The sequence below is a fragment of the Bos javanicus genome, chromosome 7, assembly GCF_032452875.1.
Source record: "Bos javanicus breed banteng chromosome 7, ARS-OSU_banteng_1.0, whole genome shotgun sequence".
Taxonomy (NCBI): domain Eukaryota; kingdom Metazoa; phylum Chordata; class Mammalia; order Artiodactyla; family Bovidae; genus Bos; species Bos javanicus.
This window is the reverse complement of record NC_083874.1, coordinates 50,771,543-50,778,195: the sequence shown is the minus strand read 5'-3', so window position 1 is coordinate 50,778,195 and position 6,653 is coordinate 50,771,543. Positions and strand designations below refer to the sequence as shown.

The window sequence follows — 6,653 nt, the reverse complement described above, 5'->3', positions numbered from 1 at the left end:
TTGGGATTGCATGACTGCATGGTGACCCTGCAGTTTGAGGAGTTGCCACTAAAAATAGTGACTTCTGACTATGGTGGTAAGATCCAGTCAGGCTTTCTTCTAACAGACATGTGGTAGCATATCATTCCAGTAAGTTATGAGGTTTTTTTTTTTCATAATATTATGTTTACTAAGTTTACAGACCTGTCCTAAGGACCACGAAGAAAATGTGATATACTTGGAGCAAAATGGTATAAAATAAACTTAAGTAAAGTCTGGGTCCCTTTTTAATTTCCACTAACAGTAACTACATTTTAGTTCCTTGTCCTATTTCCAGGTGTTAATGAAAGATAATCTTCCATCATTAACAAACTTGCTTTGCGTGTTTAAAACACTAGCCTTGGCACTGGTGCTCACAGGTCTTAGCAGCTTGGCAAAAAGACCATAAGAGCAGTTTCCTCCTATTTTCAGTTTTCTTATTCTCTTCCCTAGTGGGTGCTCAGTCCTCATTCTAGAATTTCTTAGGGGGAAAAAAAAAATCTCATCACCCTTCCGATTATTTTATTTTTCTTCTCTTGGCAAAAACTTACAGGGTAAGATAAAAAAAGAATTGTGACCATATTGTGCACATACCCTTTTCTAATCAGGGGTTTCCTTGGTAGTTGGTTTTGCAGCCTTCAGCTGAGAAATTCCCCAGCTTCTACAACTCCTTTCTAATCATTGCTTAATGTCATTAAAATTTGATTCTCTAGAGCAGAGGCTGGCAAACTATGGCCCACAACCCTGATGCCTGTGTTTGTAAATAAAGTTTTATTGGAACACAGCCACGCACATTTGTTTACCTATTGTGTGTGGCTGCCCTCCTGCTATAACAGCAGAGTGGGGTAGTTGCCATGGAGACCAGATGGTTCAAAAGCCTAAAATATTGACTGTCTCGCCCTTCCAGAGAGTTTGCAGACCCGCTGCTCTAGAGCATCTATAGCCTTCAGTTTGTATTAATTATTTATTGTCAAATAACAAATTACCCCAAAATTCAGCAGGTTAAGGCAAGAGATATTATTTCCCAGTTATCTGTGGGTCAAGAATACAGGAGTGGCTTTAACAGGGTGGTTCTGAGTCAGGGTTTCTCATGAAGTTGCAGTTAAGACATCAGCCAAGACTCCAGCAATCTGAAGGCTTGACTGGAGCCAAAGGCTGGAGCTTCCAAGAGGGTTTCCTCACATGGCCATTAGTAGAAGGCCCGGTTCCTTGCTAGTTGCTGGCAGGAGGTATCAGTTCCTTACCATGTGGACCTCTGCACAGGGTTACTTGAGTGTCCTCACAACATAGCAATCAACTTTCTTCCAGCAAGTGATCTGAGGGCAAGGAGAAGACTGTAACATCTTTTATGATCTAGTGTCAGGATTCACACACCCTTATTTGCATATTATTCTATTTATTAGAAGGAAGTTACTAAGTTCAGTCCATACTCAGAAGAAAATTAAGCTTCATCTTTTATTTTTAGTTATTTATTTTTTGGAGCTTTGAGGTATTTTATGATAAAAAGCTGGTACCCATGTACACAAATGAATAAGAACTTAAAATTCATCATACATTTACTTCATTTTCTAGCTTGAGTTTCTAGTAAATCTTTAGCTTCATTGATTTTGACTGCTATCTAAGGAGATCCTGTCTTGTCTGGGTGATTTAAATGCACAATTCATCGATGAGCATCTCTTATTTTTTCTTTATTGGCAGTAGGACTTAAACCTAGTATTAATGCTGCTTCCCATTTTGTCACTTTGCATTCAAACTCATCTCTGTAATGGTCACTAGTAAAGGCAGACTTGGATAGACTGTGAAAAATCTGTTTTACTTGAGAGTCCATATGCCTCACGGCTTGCAAAACATAACGACCTGCACAATGGTCAGTCTAACTGCTACCACTATATTGGCCATAGTTCCAGCTCGGCTCCCCTGCTTCCTCAGAGACTGTGGTTCATTCCAGCCAGAGGCCACAGCCACCAATTCCACACCTCTATCAGAAAGCAACGTGGCCACCACCAGCAAGCACAAATTGCCCACACATGGGTGCCCCAGGGATTCAGCTTCATCTAGTAAAGGAAAACATATAAAAGAATTTAAGGACATATTTTCAAACCACCATCCTTAATTCCAATCCATTTTTTTTCCTGTGAATCTTGGACTTTTTTTTTATTTTTAATTGGAGGATAATTGCTTTACAGTGTTGCGTTGGTTTCTGCCATACAATAACGTGAATCAACTATAAGTACACATATGTCCCCTCCCTCTTGAACCTATCTCCAATTACCCCCCATCCCTCTAGGTAGTCACAGGGCACCACCAACCCCTTTTTTAAGGAGTTGTGTTTTTTTTAAGGCCTACAAGAGGATTAAACTTTTCCTGTAAAGGACCAGTTAGTAAATATTTTTGGCTTTGTGGGGTATAAGATCTTTGTTACAACTGTTCAGCTCTGTATAAGGAAAGTAGCCTAGGGACTTTCTCTGGTGGTCCAGTGGCTAAGACTCCACGCTCCCGATGCAGGGGGCCTGGGTTCCATCTCTGGTTGGAGAACTAGATCCCACATGCCACAATTAAGAGTTCACATGCCACCACTCAAAATCCCTCGTGCTGCAACAAAGATTCAAGATCCCCAGTGCCAAAACTAAGACCCGGCACTTCGCTGCACCCAGATAAATAAATAAGCATTTTTTTAAAAAAGGAAAGTAAACTAGACAATAGATAAATGAATGGGCATGTCTGTGTTCTAATTAAATTTTATTTACAAAAATAGGCAAGGAGTTGGATTTGGCTGATGGGCTGTAGTTTGCCATCCTCTGGTCCAGAAGATTCTTCTTCAAGAACACAAACCAAAAAGTTGACTCATGTGGCAGACATTTTTTTTTTCATTTTATTCTTCTATTTTTTAAAAAATATGGAACACTTCATGAATTTGCATGTCATCCTTGCCCGGGGGGCCATGCTAATCTCTGTAGCCTTTCAATTTTAGTATATATGCTGCTGAAGTGAGCACGAAGACATACAATTTTAAGCTGGGGATCTGTGCATCTTGGACCCTTCTCAACCAAGTCATAAACTCCTCCAGGATAAAAATCATGACATATAGTTCTTTTTATTCTCCTTCAGCATTCAATAAGGTTCTGAGCATGTAGTTGCTATCTGATTAATAATTGTTTATCATTTAATGGATTCATAGTATTCTATTATATGACTATTCTATAATACTTAAGCAATTCTTACTACTCTTTGTTGGTACAAACACTCTGCAGTAAATATGGTTCTGCATGCATATTTGTACACACATATGAGTATATTCTAGGAGAGATTCCTAGAAGTATAATTAATTGAAAGATCAAAGTGAAGTCGCTCAAGTCAAAGATCATGTGTACTCTTAATATGACAAAAAAGAATTTCAAATTAATGTTAGTGTGTATTTTATTTCATATAATAAATGCACAATATTTCAGGACAAAATAAAGATCTATAAGGTGCTTTGAACTTTATAGACTTGTATTTCCTATGCCATCTTCATAGAAACCTGTTAAGCTCTTTCTATGTCAAGTAGTACAATTGAATGCTGATGACCAATGTATATTGTTAGGTGGTGTTTATAGATCATAGAGCAGGCAGAAATGAAATGTTTCCTATTTTCATGTTTTCAGAGAACCTCATAGAACTTTTAGATTTCCCAGAACATAACATTGAAATTGCCACTAGCACTGCCCTTGCTACATCAAAATTCCTTTCCTGAAAGTCCTTAAAACACAAATCTATTCAGGAGACAGTATATCCCCTCATCTCCCTATCACGTCAGTGTATCCTATGGAAAGGGCCAAAGGATTGGCCTTGCATCAATGGACCATGAAAGGATGACATTTTAAAAAGTCATTTTCAATTAAAAGAACTTGAAGAGGAAAAGAAGGGACCAAATTGTATTGAGTGCTTACTAAGTATCAGATTCTTTAACAGGAAGTTAAAGTGAATATTATTAATCTGTCTTTCAGAGATGAAGAAATACGCTCCAGAGGATCTATTGACTTTATTGACCAGTCAAGATTAATTTGAATTGAGATCTTTCTAACACCAAAGTTGTGTCCACTATATGATGCTCCCGCCCAGTATGCTCAGAGTGTATTGATATTCTCACGCTACAAACATACAAGACCTCAGACCACTGATTTCCTGAGCCTGGCCTTATGACACAAATCAGCTTCAGGAAAATTTCAGCCTTTGCTCTGTCCAAGAATAAAGCAGGAGCTGTCCATCTGAAAGCAGACTGTTCAGCAGGTAAAAGGAAGCCAGCAGAAAATAGGGTAACCAGAAGTAGTTACCTTGACCTAGAGTGGAGAGAAATGGAATGACTTAATTTAGTCATATTGTCTCGTCATTATGCTAATTAGAGGAAATAAAAAAGGAAGAGAAGGCAAATGGAAAGGAAAAGAATGGTGGTTAGGGGAATACCTGAGAGAAATAAACTGATTGCTATTTATGGTTCCAATGAGGTAAAACCAAAACCGAAACTTCTTTGCACTGCCTGTTTATGACTTGACTTTGGGGGGAAAATTATTTTACTGTATTTCAGCTTGTCTACCTAATAAATATTGGAAACAAACTTTACAATTTTATAACTACTTCTCTCCCTGTGCTTGGAGATTGTTCCTGGATTGTATTTCTTCCAAATACAGAATATAAATGAACATATATATTATAATATAATAAAATAGCTAGAGTCAAATTTCACTCATGTGGACTCTAAATTCAGAATTTATTTTAAAAAAATCAGTCATAGGTTGCGTTGAAATTTATGTTATTGGGAGTATAGATTTTTAAAAAAACAATGAAGTCATTGAAAAACACAAGTGGTGATTGTCAACTCATTTAAGAGAATTAATTACCTGTAAATAATGTAACACCTATTGTATATTTACTGCTTCTGTCTGAATTCAGGACAAAAAAAAGTTGAATTTATTCAGTAAAGAAATTCTTGTTTATATGGCATTCCACAACTGAATTAACCCCTAAGGGGCTACTATGAAAAGTGATTGTGAAAGTTGCTTAGTCATATCCGACTCTTTGTGACCCCATGGACTATACAGTCCATGGAATTCTCCAGGCCAGAATACTGAAGTGGGTAACCTTTCCCTTCTCCAAGGGATCTCCCCAAGCCAGGGATCGAACCCAGGTTTCCCGCTTTGCAGGAAGATTCTTCACCAGCTGAGCCACATGGGAAGCCCTCTACTATACAAACTTAGATTGACTTTTTGGGAATGTTGAAAGTAAGAGGTTAAAAATTAATTTTTGGAAGGAAGGGTTAAGCTAAAAGAAAGTAGAGAATTAGGGTCTAGAAATTGGAATCGACATGTAAGAGGCTTTTTGGTGACATCCAGAGGTTAGCTCTGGTAGTGTGGTGTGGATGGAAGCAAATTTTCAGGGATTTTCAGGAATGACTTAAGTGGTAAGTAAATGCAGCATTGTAGAGAACATACATCCCAAATATTTGGCAGGGGAATGAAGGAGAAAAAGGATAGTGATGATGGGGGATGGACGATAATGGGAAGTGAAGTGAAGTCGCTCAGTCGTGTCCAACTCTTTGTGACCCCATGGACTGTAGCTTCCCAGGCTCCTCCATCCATGGGATTTTCCAGGCAAGAATACTGGAGTGCTTTGCCATTTCCTTCTCCAGGAGATCTTCCAGACCCAGGGACTGAACCGAGGTCTCCCGCATTGTAGGCAGACACTTTACCGTCTGAACCACCAGGGAAGTAAATGGAGATTTTTGCAAAAAGTGGGAGACTTCTGCATGATGGTAGGCAGAAAAAGATTGTTCTAGAAAGGAATGGGATTAAAATACTGGGTAGAAATGAGGAAATTAATAAATTAGACTTTATAAGAGAGACAAAATTCTGCTCTTTAAAAGACAGTCTAAGAAAACGAGAAGACAAGGCACACAGTAGGAAGAAGCATTTGCAAATTGCAGATCTGATAAAGTATTGGTAAACTGAATACGTAAAAGACTCACTAAACTCAATAATAAGAAAACAATCCAAAAAAGAAAAAAAATGGGCAGCAGATTTAAACAGACACTTTATAGGAGAAGATACACAGATGGCAAACAAGTACCTGAAAAGATGCTTGAGACAATTAGTCATTAGGAAACTGCAAACTAAAATGACAATGAGACATCACTACATACCTAGTAGAATGGCTTAAAAAATAAATGAACAACTGATGTCAAATGCTGGTAGGGATGCAAAATAACTGGAACTCTCGTACATTGGTTTTGGGAATGCAAAATGGTGCAGCCACTCTGGTAATTTCCTATAAAGATAAACATGCATATATTCTATGTTATAACAGTCCCATTCCGAGGTATTTATTCAAAACAAATGAAGACTTACATCCACAGAAAAAACTCTATGGGAATCTGAAATATATATATATATATATATAATATATATATAGCTGAATCACTTTTCTATATACCTGAAACTAACACAATATTGTAAACCAATTATACTTCATTAAAAAACCTCTAAGGAGATGTTTATAGCAGTTTTGTCCATAGTTTACAAAAGCTGGAAACATGCCAAATGTCCATTAAGATGAAACAGATTGTGGTACACCTCTACAATGGATTCAGTTCAGTAATAAAA

General features: G+C 37.6%; 1 non-coding gene and 1 pseudogene across 1 annotated transcript; both read right to left on the bottom strand.

Moving 5' to 3' along the window:
* Positions 1-1,525: 1,525 nt before the first annotated feature.
* LOC133252047 (mitochondrial import inner membrane translocase subunit TIM14-like) lies at positions 1,526-2,136 on the bottom strand (annotated as a pseudogene).
* Positions 2,137-2,908: 772 nt separating this feature from the next.
* On the bottom strand, positions 2,909-3,013 carry LOC133252184 (U6 spliceosomal RNA). Its single transcript, XR_009737814.1, has one exon. It is a non-coding gene; the product is annotated as a U6 spliceosomal RNA (small nuclear RNA).
* Positions 3,014-6,653: the final 3,640 nt, after the last annotated feature.